The sequence below is a fragment of the Osmia bicornis genome, chromosome 1 (assembly GCF_907164935.1).
Source record: "Osmia bicornis bicornis chromosome 1, iOsmBic2.1, whole genome shotgun sequence".
NCBI classification, from domain to species: domain Eukaryota; kingdom Metazoa; phylum Arthropoda; class Insecta; order Hymenoptera; family Megachilidae; genus Osmia; species Osmia bicornis.
In genome coordinates this window covers 7,705,313-7,721,855 of record NC_060216.1, presented here as the reverse complement: position 1 = coordinate 7,721,855, position 16,543 = coordinate 7,705,313, and the positions used below count along the sequence as shown (strand labels likewise).

Genomic DNA, 16,543 nt, shown 5'->3' with positions numbered 1-16,543 from the left:
ACATTCGTGCGACGAGACACGGGGTGCAGCGTCACGGTCATACTTCTGCTTTTAGCCGTAGCTAATTAGCCGCACCAATTTGTCGGTGTAAAATAAACGTTTGCCTCGCACGACCGTCTCCCTCGCTCCAGTTTTCTCAATTTATTTGTGCGCTCACGGAGAGCATACCTCTACACAGGCGATCGTTCGTCTCTGCCCCGTCCACAAGCCTCCTCCTCTCTCTCCACCCCTCCCCACCCCCCTCATTCTCTCTCTCTCTCTCCCTTTCCCCGTGGACTTCAAACGAAATAATTAAGTCACTCCGTTCGGGAGGACGACTAACGAGACCGCCGTCGCTACTAAAACTGGCACCAATTATTGAAATTCAAACGACCGAATATCTCTCTCGCGTCTGTGACTAACCGGGACGGTCAATGGACGCACCCCCTTTCAAGTAAAAAAAAAAAAAAAAAAAGAATACGCTAATTCTAAATAAAAAGCCGATCAATTATTTTCAATCTGGCATTCGAAAACACGCGAAAAGGGTACACCGTTAACTTTTTACCGGATAATTCACGGTTCTGTATGGGCGACAGAAATGGTGAATGAAATTTTTTTGTTCGCGAGTTTACGTTGGGGCGATAAGCATCGGTTGGCACCGTTTCAGTGTCATTAAAGCGAATGACCGGTATTCCATTCGTAATAACAGTGGCATTATACCCTTTATAAAACGCGATCGACCCGGTGAAATGTCACGTTTCACACGGTTATTCTGATGGTTGATTGAAAAATTCCCGCTACCGCGAAACTGGCTAATCGAGCGCCACCTCACGCGGCCGAAGCTAGCGGAATAATGTGCTTGCTAGCATTTTACGGGATGCAGATTAAGTACGCTTCTAAGGAATCGGTATCATTAACGGCAACCATACGATCTCGTCGTCTTAGGCGAGGATGAGTTTAGCAGGGTCGATGTTAACGATTAATTATTATAGCAAAACATGCGAATCAAAGTAGAAGAAATGAAAATAATAGGTCGTCGTTCGTTTCTCTCTCCCGCAATTTTTTGTCTGTCAACTTTGGCGCGCAAATCGGATTCCACGAAATTTCATCATTTTTACAGAACATAAATCAGCTGCGTGGAAAATCAAATTGAACTCGTGAAATTTAGATTACACGTTCTATTACGAGTTCCTGTTGCGTTGTCTCGTCGTTCATTCCTGACGGAACGTGCCATACAACCGAGTTGTTTAAATCGCAAAGAATTGATAAAAATCATTGAAACTTACTTGACAATCCACAAAATTCGAGCCAGCTTCTCCGGACACCTTGTACCCTGCACGATTCTCCGGGTCTCCTCCGTCACGTGACACTACACCAGCTGCACAGAACAACGTTCACTGTTTGACATTCGTGTTAGCCTCTCCATCAAAGCAGAACATTCGCCGCGCGAATTAAATCTCGACCAGATGTATCGATCGTCGAAGATCCCGTTCGATTCTAATCGCGATATCTGTGTTTACTCCGCAACGAAACGAAACATGCCGCGTCTCTGAAACACCGTGAACGAGCCACCGAATAGCAAACAACGGAGCTCACGAAGTCGCCTGATCGGCGGTCGGTTGTAAACTGCCGAGTACCGCGTGCGACCGCGGCACGCCACCGAAAGTGATAAATCCCCACTCCTACGAACGCTCGTTCCCCCACTTTCGCTCCCAACTCCCCACCATCGCAAGCAATACCACCCCTCAGCCGGTGTTTCAGTGTTCCCCACCGTTGGCTGTTATCCCCACTCCTAGTCATCGCACTCGATTTGAACCCGAGGAACTCGTGCGAGCCGAAACCCGTATTTGCACCCACCATCGAACCCGCACTCATTGCCCCACTCCGAAACGGCCTATCATCGAACCATTCACGCTGCCGCACAGTTTAACTGCTACTCGAGCGGAATCCTCCGCGAAGCCGACGCGACGCGACGCGACGCGACGTGGAGCAGGGCTCGGCGTTCCGTAGCGGATTAAGACCTCGTGCGATTAAAACTCTGGTCGCATCGGTTCCAGAACATGTTCCCACGATTCGAGTGCGGCTTCGATTGCAAAAGAGAGAGAGAAAAAAAAGAAGGAAACGAAGGGCTGCGGCGTTGAGTTGATTTTTTAAGAGGTAGTCCTCCTGATGGTCGGACATTTGACTTGTATATTCGATACGAGTTAATTAAAGGCGGGAATAACGAAGTCGAGGAGAAGATGGCTCGTTGGAATAGCAAAGAACCGATACGAATGGAAACGTTTCCTCGATACGGGATTTAATAAGCACACGGGCATTGGTCGTACAAACTAGAAGTGTCTCTAATTAGCTTCCTTTCGAGGATAAACCAACGGCGAAATCGCTTTATACCGGGGGGAAAGTGTGCGCCTATGTGTGTACAGTACGTTCGAGCGTGGAAGATGAAGGGAAAGAGAAGGCATTGCAAGAGACAGCGTAACAAGAGGGTGAAAGAACGGGGGAGAAAGAGAGAGAGAGAAACGTGGTGGATCGTAACCCGAGTCGAGACATAGCGACGGAGGATTAACCACCGGAGCAGCGTGCTCGCATCGTAGAATTCCACCCCTTGAAATCGCCCCTACGAACCCTACCATTGCTCGACGCGAAGCGAACGCAGGGATGGCATCCCTACTATATGTCCGGTTCTGCCGCTGGGAGAAGCGTCTACCACCCCTACAAGGCCACACCTCCCATTACAAAAATTACACTGGTCGCTGATTTAGTGTTCTGCGCCGGTTCTTGGGGGGTGGCCGCGGGGCGAAGAAGGCACACAGGCACACGGGCTGCCTGGTAGCGCGCGCGAGGGTGCCTCGTTGGTTAGGGTGGGGACGTAAGTAATGAAAGGGTTGCCGCCGGCTTCGAGAATCACGGAATCATTCGCCAGATTAAATTAGAAAGGCTATGACCTTTTTTCCACTCCCATACTATCCACACCTATGGAACTACCCAAGCGAAATGGATTAGGCCATGTTTACTACCGCCACATCGACGATGGTCTCTTTTAATTACTGCCTGATTTATGACCGACCACTGATTAAATCAGGAAAAAGAGTGGATTACACCCGCAAAATGACATTCCCGTGAACTTATTCGATTCGCCGTTATACTTTTCTCGTTCGTCCTCGACTCACCCTCTCTATATTCATTCTATCCTTCCACCCTTTCTGCCGCGCACACCCCCGAAACGTCCCGATCGCAGCGCGGTTAAATTTAACGTCCGCCAAGTTTCCGGTTCGCGGGAAACGCCGTCGCTCTATTTTTCGAATCGGGATTTCGACGCGTTGGTTTACAGTTCGGGTTCACCCTTTTCACCCCTGCTGCCCTTAACGTCACACACGGCTCTCCTTCCCTATATTTTTTCGCGAGCGAAATGAAATTGGGGCGATTGCCAGGTTTCATCTGCAATCAGGAACGAAACCATCTATGTTGAATTTAATTTCATAGAATGTCACGAAAGGTCTATCGAGGTTTTTCGCTACCGCGCGCGTATACCAAAAAGCATGGTAACGGAAGCGAAATTTAAAGGACTAGCAAAATATCAGGGGGATTCGTGATCGTTTCCGAGCAATCGGAATTCGTTTTCTCCCGCCTATTGCGGATACGTTTCGGCGGAATCGTGGCTGGGAAACGGGCAAACGATCGAATGATCAAGTAGAAAAGGTTAGTAGAAAGGGATGCAAAGAGTGGAGAGATAGCAAAGTGGAAAAAGGAGAGAAAGGATACGGCAGGGATAGAGAAAACAGCGAGGGTGGAGAAGATGGGGAGGGTACTAATCACTTCTAGGGACTTTAATGGAGGTTTTCTGTACGCCGTCTACTTTGTCCACGACTTATACTACTTCGAACCGGTTGGAAGTAGAGTATTTGGGAGAAAAAGCAGCCGGAGAGTAGCGTTACGTGTATTAAACTAAACGGCACTCGGCTGGCTAGGTAGCTCGCTCGCTCGCGCTCTTGTCTGCCGAAGAAACGTTCCGTGTCGATGCCGAAATAAATTCTACGCCTGCCACCCGTACCCCCGTCCACCGGCTATTCCAGTTCCGCCCGGCTACGGATTTATTTAGCGTTCGTTAATTAAGAGAGCTCGCACGGTTTCAACTTCTAAATTCGATCGAGCTTTTCTTCGATAAAACCTAAATTTCCCGCAGTCACGCGATATACCCTTCGTTACCCGTAATTGCCTCGGATGGTAGGCCGAAACAGGAAGCACAATTCAATGTCCGTTTCCGTTAACGAAACTGTAACGATAATTACGTGTCCGCGCAAGGGAGCGTCGAAACTCTCGATGGTAATCGAACAGTAAAAAATTGAAAAAAAGGAACTATCCAACGCAGACGCCAAATTTCAAATCGTCGTTTAAGTTTTTAGCGGACACAGGAGGAAGAGTGGCGGGAAAAATTTGATAACCAAGTTTCCCGTAATACATGCGTCTATCTCCCTTTCGATATTGATATCCGAAGGAGGCTCTTTCGACGAGCAAACGGACAAAACGCGCATCGAGAAACGTCCCGAGGACTGTTTTCAAAGTTCCTACTCGACCAAGCGTATCCTCGCTGGCTCTGTTCCGTCTCTCTGTAACATCCGCTCGACCAATACGGCTAAAGGTAGCGCGTGTCCACGCTCGTCTCGCTGCTTCGTGGATTTATTATGCATGGACTTGATGTATCGGACATCGGACGAACAGGTACGTGTGGATCGTGCTGGCTCGTATGTGTGCGTGTGGGTTAGTGCCGCTCAAGTGGCACTGCCCATCAAGGGAGGTAGACGTTACTCTCAAGAGTGGACCGAGAAAGGACGACTGCGAAGGATAAGAAGAAAGATGGTGGGACTTGGTGGGAGTAGATGAGAGTGGCTCGACTACCTCTGGCTAACGTTCCTTCTCGTACCGGACTCGCTTTTTCTCCGAGATATTCTCTCTTTCGCTCGTTTCCAGGCAACTTCTATTCGTCTACCTCAACGATCCTATCCTGCAGGACACGCGAACGGTCTCGTGCGAGTATACCGATCGAAAAATATATATTTTTCAGCGTGTCGTTGTTTTCAATTATTCCTTGATTACATTCGAAAGCGTTTTTTACGAAACGTGTCTAGCGAAAGAAATACGTTCAGCTGCGTTCACCCGTAAACACGCGCGCCCTCTTAAATATGCCAAACTGTTTTGCATCTCCGCGGAAAAATATTTGTGCACCGGAAAAATATTTCCGGCACCGAGCGTGACCGTCCAAACACGGTTGTTCCCTACACGCATCCGCTTGTTGCCCGTTATCCAAACACGTAGGTATCCCCGATGCCTTTCTACTCCGTGAAACTTGAAATATTTTTTCGAGCGTAAACTTGGAAAACAAGCCGAGTACCGGTATTCGTCTATTAGGCGATCAGAGCCGTTGCACGGTCAGAGGAACAATAGATCGATGGATCGTCGATGGTGTATCTCGTGTAGTGTCGCGTCGTAGAAACGGAAAAAGGCTGGATGCCGATACGCGTTGCGGATTTTGGAAGGACGCAGCCCGATGGCATCGATGCTCTCGCGTGGCACAGATACTGAGAGCTTTTCTGGAAGAGCAGGGGTCCATTAGCCGACTCGCCTGTCTTCTGAGTCCATTACAAGATGAGCCACCATCCCCCCGAGCGTCCTACCCTCCGTTTCCAACTTACTCAACGATACGGTACGCGATCTATACCTACCGTATAGATACGTTTCTCCCTCTCCTGTTTTCTCCTCTCTTTCTCGCTTTTCCATCCACCCCCTCCTCCCCTTCCTACCCTTCCAACCTTCTCCTCCATCCCTCTCTGTTTCCCTCACCCGTTCGCCGTCCCTGCCGCCTACTCAACTTCTCAATCCTTCTTGTCCGGCCTCTTAATCCTTTTTCTCGCAAATAGATAGCAACGTAAAAGGTATCGAGCATTACTTCATAGCGTCCCTTAATTACCGATCCTTTTTCCATCGCATACCTACCCCGAACAAACGAGACCGAATCCAACCGACGACGTGTCCCTTAACACGATGACGAAAGTGGACGACGTTTCGAGTTTCGATGCGCAAATACCACCGCATTTAATCTCCTTATTGTACAAGTCCTTTCAACGCCGCATCGTACGAAGGGCAGGATGAAAAACGGCAAAACTTGCTCGAACGAGGAACGACAAGGTGCGGAACACACCTCGAACGACGGTGCACGACAATGCGTCAAGTTCTGCAACGTGTAGTATGCCAACCGCGGTTAATCTTATTTTGTAATGGAAGACAAGAACGATTCGAGCAAGGGGTGCCTTTAAATCATTCTGCACACCTCTAAGGACGGATCAGAGGATTAAGCCAGGGACATACGTGGGAATGTCCAGGGTGAAACGAGACGCGTTAAGGCGGCCAGGAGCTCGTCCCGTGTCCCTTTTCACGCATTATTCGTCATAAAGTATGTACAAAAGAAGAGGATCGCCGCGCCGCGCCGCGCCGCGCCGCGCCGGACGAACGGATCGTGGCACATCGGGTCGGTACTTATAGCGAGAGCACTCGCGCACGCCACTGCTGCGACGTTTCTTGATTTATTCACCCTCTGAATTTTTTACCGCGCCAACCTTTACGGGGGCCTCTACGGACTTTGCTGCCCCAAACGAACTCGTACATCCTTCCAGTCGCTTCGGACGCGATGTATTACCGGTGTTGCTTCTGCTCCTGCTCCTGCTATGTCTCTTTTGAGGCCGTCTTTCTGCTCTCGTGAGTTCTCCTCGGACACGATCAGCCTGCAGCTAGCTACGGATAATCGAGTCCGAGCGCGTACGACTCGTAAAAAATTGACGATCTCGACCGACATGGTAAAACACAGGTCGGTGTTTAACGAGAAAACGAAGCGAGCTTGAGCACGCGACTCGCTATTCGCGTAATTATCGATCCCGTACGATTACAGCGTCGTTTCGTAGCGCCTTTGGTCTATCGATACAAGAGTAGTCTTCTTCTCGTCGTGAATACACGACGTTGAGGGTACGTATAGCGTTTTACGGCCTCGTGTACGCGCGATAAAGGCACAGTCCTGTCTGTCAATCAAGATGGTAGCGTAACGTCGATGCCGGCGAGCAATAATTTGAAAAAATGCAATAATAGTGCGCGCGACTGGGACCGTAATGGATAAATTGCTGAGAGCCCGTCTGTACACACCGATAATACGAGCAGGCAGACAGGCAGGCAGGCAGGCATGTGGGGTGGATGGATATTGCTTAGCGGAGACTGGAGAAACCCCTCTTTCCTATATTATTCTCCCCATCCCCTCTATATTTCGTTCAGCGAGTGCGCCGAGTAACGCGCAAACGTTCAAGGAACCGTTGATGGAAAAGGAATCGGTTTTAAAGCGTTCTCTTCACGGGGATCATTTTCAATAAACCCTTGTGGAACTTTCGACGCGTACTTTCAGTGACTCGATTTATGGGACACGAGGTTGAATTGATAAAACGTTACTTTTCATTCCACAGGGCGGTAAGAAAAGTTGCGATCAAATTTTAAGAGCATATGGTACTCGTTGACGAAGCTAAAAAATGAGTACAGAAATCATCGGAATAACTCTGTTGCAACTCTAATCATGTTCAGTCTTTGAAATCAAACGACGTTCTTTAAGTTTTATTTATTATAAAACAAGATTTATCAACGTTCAAATCAATTGCACTTAACAGGCGGCTACAAATGGATGAAATCAAGCATCGAAATTAGAGAAAGCATAGAGCCACTTGTTCCATCCGGTCGCATTAAAAACACGTTCGTAGCCATCGATACCGGAGGCAGGTAACTCGGCACGACAGCGGTATGAGCGAGATACCCACCCACGCCATTCATCGACAATAATTGCCTTATTGACATTAATAAAACGAGCCAGATACCGACGGGTACGTCATCGGGGTCTATGCACGGGCACACGCGTGTTCCCGAGTGCGTAGGCACTCGAGTCACGAATGGATGGTAGGGAAGGAGGACGCGCAGCTGGGACGCAAGGTGATTAGCAGAGACTCGGTCGCGTTCCTCGCCAATGTCTCTCGATAAGATAAAGTGTGTTCCATGCTCGTTTTGAGCCCGATCAACGTACTGCCTCAATTTTCCCTTCGTAACCGCTCCCTTTACCTTGGAAATTGAATCAATCGCGTTACCCGCCTCGTTCCACCGACCGATCTTGATTGTCTGCGGATTATACAGGCATCCCCCGTGAGCAGGAAAATTTAGCCATCCGAAGAAAAGAGAGAAACGAGCGAAACAATCGATAAGACGTTTGCTACGATAAATCGATTGCTACGTCTATCGATCATCGAAATTACGCAAGTATCGTAGCATTTCGTTCTATTAGCCGAGGATAGAGGTGTCGCGTGTACACAATAACCGAGCAACTTTGTCGCGGTTAACACGCGAAAGAATTACACTCGGTTCTACGGTGAATCGACTATACCGTTTCCGGTTACTTCTGCTACGTAGCAGAACGTCCCGCGACAAGGCACCACGTCGAAACGTTCTAAACACATAAGCACGGCATCGCAGCCGTGCGACCACAGAGTCGGCGCGATGGACGAAGTAATACAGATAAAAGCATAGAATCATAAATAATCCATCGCGGAACGGAACGCGTTACTTTCGCGAGTGCATCGCGTTGCAAGGGAAAATTTGAAAAATCGAAACGTACCCGGCCGACAGACGGAAAACGAGAGAAGGACTCTGGAGTTTGGATGACGAGGACGGCGCGACTGCGAAACCCAGCGTATTTACATCGCGGCTTACCCGTGATTATTTTTGCTTCGGGGAGTTCGCTACCGTCTCGAGTATAAGCTGGAGGCAGATAATAAAAGCCCGGTGGCAAGAGGCAGCGAGCCGAGAGTGGAGGAGGTGAAGGGTCTAAACGGCGTTGAAGAGAAGAGACGCGGAGTTGGTGGGAAAGGGGAAAAGGAGAAGGGGAGCAGCGATATTTCACGGGTTTCGCGTGCGGGCGAACTTTAATAATATTCGTTCCATCAGGTATGGCCGGCCTCATATTAAGTCGGTCCGCGCGGTGGACGAGGCGCTGCAGGGGTGGCAGGATGTGACGAGAAAAGAGAGGAGAGGAAAGGAAAGGAAAGCAGTTTGGTGCGCGAAGGGGATGGAAAGAGGAAAGGAGAGGTTCGTATAGACGGTTTACCGGAGTGAGGGCAGAGACGACCGGGGAGCAGAGAATGAGACGTGTAATAAAGTGAGTTTTTAATTTCCACCGGTGCCGGTGGTTGGCCCCACGGGGTAGGGGTAGAAGGCACGGGTTTGCCCCCATGCCGGTGTGCCCCAGCCTCGTGGCCTGTCGGCTAGTATTACTAGATAAATCACCCAACAGGCAATAACCTCCCGCCTGCCCGCTCGTTCTTGCTTGCGAGCCACCTCTGCCGCCAACAGCACTGATACGCGTTACACACCACGCTACGAAACCTTGCGCCGCCCAACCAACCGATTTTCCACTCAAAATCTCTCCATTTTCCCATCGACGTAGATACCATTACCACTGGCTCGCTCGATTTATCTGTCATTTTTCGAACGAAACGATAGCAACGATCGATCGTTGCTTCAACACGTGGCGGGATCGAAAAATCAATATTTAACAACCGGCTCGAAGGAACGCGCTGACAGATAAGACGTAGAGTCAAAACGATCCTTCCATTTCGGAAACACGAATATGGGCGACCGTAAAATTTGCCCAGCACGTCCCGTCGCCGTTTCCCGGATTCTTCCCAGATAACCTGAGAAAATACAAGGAGTCCCTCGGGGAAACGGCCGGGTCAACACTCTTAAGTTCGTCCTGCCAACAAATTAATGTCCTCGGATTACAGAAACGGGCCGTTGGGAGAGATTTTCGTCTGGGGGCCGACGGATACGTTTTTAAAATTTACTTTAAACCTGGCCTCGGTCTCCGGCATGCGTCTAAAAATACACGACTTCGAGGAACGGTGTTGGAACACGCGGCACCTACGGAAATTCCCCGATAGATAAATCGTCTCTACGAATCCGTTCAATGATAACCGACGCGACGATAAACAAGCACCGATCGAAAGAGAATCGATGAACGCTGAGACAGGACGAAACGTTGGAATAATTTCCTCGTGGCAAGAACATTTTTCTTATCGCGTGACCGTCTAATAAGTCGTTGCGATCCTCACGCTGACATCGCGTATCGATCGTTCAAAGCCTGTTCGTTTCCTTAACTAACAGGTATAAACACACGTTTTACGAGCGTCGGTGGTAGGAAGCCGAGGAAAAGAGTAAGAAACGATGAAGAGCGAGGGAGAGGCATGAAAACAGGCAGATTAGCGGCTTTAATGCGGCACTTCCTGCCAGCGAGCCGCGGCAGCAAGGGGATGAGCTCTGGCAACTTGACTCTGAACTTGTTCAGAAGCCGGGAACACATCTGGAACGTTTCTTCGTCGTCTACACCATATCTTTTCTCTCTTTCCTTCGTCTGTTCAGTAACGGCCCTTGTCTCTGTGCTCAGTCTTGCTTTTTTTTTCCATCCCTGCTCGACCCTTTCTCCATAATCGGTACATCGTGAACGCTGCCGAGTAATAGGCAAAAAGCCAGAAATTACGTGCTCCGTTCGCTCCGCGCCTACGATTCCGTTCTGTTTCTTCTTCGGAATCTCGATAAAGAGAATCGAAGAATCATCGTACGATGAAATTCAATCTATCTCTGTCCGATTAGTTAAATTAACGAAAACGTGCATAGAATGATCACGTATCGAACGAGAAACGGAATAATGAATTTGTCCCTATCGAAGGTTACCTACGGGACTTACCGTGTCGATGAATAAACGAGCAATCTACGAGGAAATTCAAGGGAAGAAGTCGGAGCGGGTCGAACGAACAGGGGTGAACGAAAGAAAGGAGGAAAGAAAGGCGTCCAATTTTCAGGATATTTTCATCCGAATCCCAGTAGCCGACAATCGTTCATTAACAGATTTTTTCTCGCGACACCAGGTTAAATTGCATAGACTCCGTGGGGCATTCAGCAGGGTGTCGGCTCGTCGAGGGGGCGCATTTAAATAAAAAGGTGACGGTGGCCCGAGCGGTGATATGTCTGTCGTTCTGCTAGTGTGCTGCCCATGTACCCGGAATACGATGGGTACCTCGAAGCGTGGCAGGGTTTCAGGGGCGTCGAGGGGTGCCGAGGGGTCAAATGGCGGGCAGAATGCGCGGTGATTGCTGGAGGGCCGCATAATTGCACCCTTTGTGGTGCAATCAGCGGCGCAACTTGGCCGGCGCCTACGTCTATCGGCCCTCGCTATCTCCCTCTCTCTCTTTCTCTCCCTCTTCGTTGCTCTCTCATCTCTATCCATCTATCTATCTCTATCCCCGTCAACCCCGTTTTCGTTACTGTGTCTCGCTTACCCCTTGATTTCTTCCCCCTTCGTCGATGTCTCCTCGCCTTAACCACCGACGACGACGACGACGACGACGACGACAACGACGACAACGACGACGCACCCCAAATCGTCCCTTAAATTCCTTTCGAGTTACTTATGTCGTTAAATGCGTCTATTTCCGAACGAAGATGGATTTTTCCTCGTCGTCGTCTTCGTCGTCTCCGTCTCCATCTCGATGCTACCGGAATTCGACACGGACTCGATTAGGCTCGAGGAATACCGACGGAATATTAACGACGCGTTCGCGCTGCAAATTGAGGGGTAACGAGGTAACGCGTTATTCTTCCGAGATACGATGGAATGGAAAGAGAAGCGTGTATAACCGTTTCGCGAGGGATCGGGCTCGATTCACCGTGGTATGGCGGTACGAGTCCGATGGAAGCAAGAAGGAAGATACGAAGGGGAGAGCGAACAATTAAGCAGAAACGACATCCGTGACGACGGGATCTCGTCGGTCAAAACATCTTGCCGGCGATGCACATGGTGTGCGCCTATGGCTGGCCGCATGTGCGTGTACAGCCGCGCGTATACCCCCGAGAGTATTCACGGGAATGTTTATCTTTTCTTCGAGGCTCTCGTATTAATTCGGTGGGGCCGAGCCTGTACAAAGATTAGAGGAAACCGCAGCTGGTCCCCTTCTGCGCCTCTTTTTTCCTCTTCTTCTTTCTCATCCCTGTCTCTTCCCTTTTTTTCTACCCATGTCCACCAACTAGCCGCGAGCGACCACGTTTTATCCGACTCACCGGCGAATTGAAATTCGACGAGCGAGAAAAAAGGCGGGAACGGGCTCGAGTGGCGGGCTAGTTTATTTATTTTAACAGCAGTCCGGAGGATACGACGGTATCGACGGGGCGGAAAGTATCTCAGCGCAGTCTCGCATGTTGCATCCGCGAAGCGGACTCGGCGCCAACGCGATGGACACGGAGAATGGATTCGCGTGATTGAGAATCACTGGAGCTTTAAGCTGGCGACACGACGATGCCATTACCGCGTCGACCTTCCCGCCCCTCCGCTCCAACCCGCTCCACAGTTTCACCTCTCGCCTGCCTCTTCCTCTTCCTCGTCCTCCGCCAACCGTCTATCTCTTTTCTACTCTTACCAGCTTGATACCATGGGGTCCTGCTCTGTTTCTCTCGCTCTCTGTCTGTGCACCCCGGTCTTGAATTATACAGACAGCGCCACTTAAAATAATACGCCCGGTATAAACTGTGCATCAACGCTAAAAGCTGTCATTTTCTGTAAGCCAGAATTATGGAGATTCCATGGCGCCGTTGCCGTGCCCCGCGCTCCCATATGTTCCCCGTCGTCACGCCGTGAAAAAGACGTCGAAGGGTAAGGTAAAGGGAGGCCCGCCGGAGAAAATAAATCTAGCCACCCCGCGACGCGCTGGAAAAGGAATCCATTAATTTCGCTTTAAACGAGTGATTATTCGACTCGGATAATTAAAAGAGATCTAAGCGAATAGGCTCGAGCAGGAGGGAATAGCAACGACAACGAAAGGCTGGGAAACGTGTTCTTCGAAAAAGGGGTGGACGTTGTTAAGATTTACTTACGTAAATAACCGGCTTCTTTTTGAGAAGGGGTTGAAACGCTCGAAATCTCGTTCCATTAGCAAATTCATACAATTCCCAGTTTATCAAAAACGAACTCTAGCGAAATTAATTTTCGTATTTCTGGGAACTGGTATGGGTCCTCTGCTGTCCGTCGACCTTCATCGTCGACCATTGTCGGCCATCGTCGAATCGCGAAAAAGTAAGGAAACTCGCGAAACTATGCCGGAACTTTGTAGAATTCGAGCGACACTGGTGCGAGCTAGCGAGCTTCTTTAATCCCGGAATTTATTAATTACACGGTACACGCGGAGGACATTTATTACGTTGGATACAAACTTCAATTACGCTTGCCATATAAGAGGACGGAGCGGTTCTCCCGGGAGAAACGGGAGAGAAAGAAGTTCATAGACAGGCGCGGATGGAAATAAAGAAGGACGGCTCATTATCCGAGGCGGTCTCGTTACTTTTAAATAAACTGTTGCCCGCGGATAAAGAATAATCCATCGTGGTCCAGCTGTCAGAGACAGATTTTAAAAGTCGCGCCGTAATGGGGTCTCATTATAACCATTGCTCTTAACTACACCAACAGCTAGGCTACGCCACACGAGTAGCTAGACTCGGAAAGAGGAGGAAAAAGGAGCAGGTCGGAGAAGAGAGTTACATGAACCAGGTAGAACAATAATAAAAAAAAAAAAAGAGAGAAAGAAAGAAAGAAAGGAAAAAACGAAGGAACGAGGAAGAAAGAAAAACGGGAGAAGGAGTAACGAAGAGAGAAATTAAATTGATTGCTCAACCTGTTTGCTCGTTATACTCGTTATGCTCGCGACGTCGATGCGTAGACGCGCGCGAAAGAAGCTTATAACGCAAACACCAGGATTTATCGAGACTCTATTTTGCCCGCTTGTGCACCGTCAACCTTCGTTAGAATGAGAATATCGACGTTTCGTATGGTTGTGTGGGTTCGTGGACGAGTTGCAGATGCAACCAGTCGCGTTTTATTCTTTCCGTGGCTCTTACTCGAACGCGATACTCGCGAGGCGACGCGACGCGACGGGTTGAGTTAGGGACGCGATGTAGGAGGTTCGCTTAATTAGAATGTTCGTTAAGGGGTCGCGTAAGCCCCCGTTGGGACTCTAGCTGGTAAAAACGTAAGAACTATTTTCATTAAACTCGGCAGGCTCGCGGCTGAAAAGTATTTCGCTTTTGTAAGCGAACGCCGAGTGGACTACGCGTAAAGAGATTAAATCGGAGAACGCGGGAAACGCGACCGTAGAGATTCGTTTCATTACTAATTTACTTTTATTAATTTCAATCGGGAGACCCGAATGGTGAACGCACATTCTATGGAATCTACGAGATAGAATCGATCGACGTCTCTCCGTCGATTTTACCCGTGTACGAGAGATCAGCTACGTGTATACACGCGTCGTATCGAGATCGTATCGAAGACATTAATACCCGAGGATACCAAAATGGATGGTGTCTGAGTGCGAGGAATTTGCTCGCAACTGCTATAATTACCATCGTCTTCCCTTTAACGATACTGACACGAATCGAGAAAAATCCTGATACCCCTCCGAAACCGATCCAACCACTTTCGACCCTCGCGAAACGTTTCATCGTCCGTGCGTGTGCGCGGGTTTCATCCACGTGGTGCAAATTCGAGGGTTACGACATCCACTGTGCCCGTACAATGGCTCAAGGGCCTTGGAATTTTCGTTAATCAACGCGACTTGCACGCGTGCAACCCCTGTGACAACAGGGGTAGATGCTCCTCGCGCAAAGACCGGCTACGAAGACATACATGCATAGATAACCGTGCTGTTATAATCGCGAACACAGGCTGCGAACTGTACGACGCGACGGTAGGGAAGCTACGCACGTAGTGCAAACCGCGTTTCCGGAAGTGCAGTCACCGCGAGTGACGGCGAAACGGGGGTCGGCGAGGATGGAAGGCGTAAATGGCAGAGAATATAAAGGATGCGGCAATGCCATTAGCAAAATTACCGCTTATCGTGTTATCGGTATACTCGAGCAACGGAGCAAAGAGTATTTTGTAAGTGGCGTTCCGTTCGACTCGATGGCGAAAATCGGAAAACGCCCCGCGCAATCCTCCGCACCCTTCCGTTCGCCAATTCAGCGAGTAATGCTATTGCAAATGACATCGATCGGCCCGAAAGCGCAACTGTCTAATACGTTCCAGAAAATATTCTTGTAGCCGATGCAGGTTTAACATTTGTAAAGGATTTCATAGAAATTGTTTTTCCCTTTTCATTGCAAGGCCAACGACACGGACGTTGAATGGTGAAGATTAAACGCGAATAGACGGACGATCCTTTCTTTTTTTAATTGAATGGATTGCCGTCGCGGAACCGTTCGCTGCCACGATGGAAACAAAAGATTTATGCAAATAATCGGTGTTTTTCTATGCGCCGACGGAAGAATGCGTCGGCGGAAGCTCTTTTCAAGCTTCCGCGAATGTCGTGAAGGACTGGGCTTTCCGAGCGTGCTGTAGCCAAGCCGAGTCGTTTCAATGAGCTGTGTCGTAGGAGTAGCGGATGGATAGACGCAGAATGGAGAACTGGCAGGAGAGTGCAGTCACTGATTTAACGCGGGACAATTGAATCCAATTACAACCGCCGCAGCAGCCAGTGGATCTCAATCGTTCCATAACGCGGCTCGTTTCTTCCATTCGCCGATGCGCCTCGACACTCGTTGCATTATTTCAAACATTTCCACTTCTCTTCCTTTTTTTTTTCTCTCTGCAATTGGCGACGCGTTGTTTCTTCACGCGTTATGCACCACGAACGACGATGAACTGCTTTACTACAGTTTTTGCAAACTTGAAATTTTGAATAAGTTTAGTGCAACGTTACGCACCATTGCGTTTCGCGTCGTAAACACAGCTAGATGCTTTGTCATATCCTTCTTTTTTAAGCGAACAGACTTTATTGCAATCTTCTAAGTTCAATTCGCGGATCATTTGACCCGATGCGAGATTGTTGCTCTCGCGCAATCTGCTCGTTTGATTGTCTAAGAAAAACGAGGTTGTGACTCTTTCATTGTGCACGCGAGCATAACGCATTCTCATTAAGGAGGATTTATTACAATTGGAAGGTCTCGTGCAACCGATTGGTTATCTCGTCCCACTTTCGCGCGATTATCGAGGTTCTAGCGTGTATCGTGCACCTGGTATGACGTATCGGAGACATTCGTCGCGCGTGCGACTCGCCGAAACCGTTTTCACGCTGTTGATTGAACAGTGCAGAACGTTGAGCGGTACTTAGGAACGTCGATACGGTTTACTCGAGTCGTAAACGGCGAAACGGTGGGCCGTAATCGAAATTGCCACGCAATGCGAACCTCGAATGCAACAGCGAAGGGAGGATAACGCGGTATAACGCTACGCAACGTAATCTGTCTGTCTCAGACTAGATGGCGTGCTCCAGTGGCTGTGCTCTGCCGGCCGCCCCTGGCTGTTCATTAGGGGCCGCATTGTCCGCTAACTAAGTACAGTCACCCCCTTCCCTACAGCCCTCGAACCGACCTCTACCGATCCCCTAACCCCCTC

General features: G+C 49.3%; 1 protein-coding gene across 2 annotated transcripts in view; it reads right to left on the bottom strand.

The window, feature by feature from the left end:
• The window catches only part of LOC114875472 (LIM domain only protein 3-like), a 70,407-nt gene that overhangs the window by 18,183 nt on the left and 35,681 nt on the right, over positions 1-16,543 (bottom strand). For both annotated transcript variants that reach the window (XM_029185788.2, XM_029185787.2), the window contains exon 2: positions 1,266-1,357. The gene's annotated coding sequence lies outside the window, so the exon portion shown is untranslated. The remainder of the gene's footprint in view (positions 1-1,265; positions 1,358-16,543) is intronic.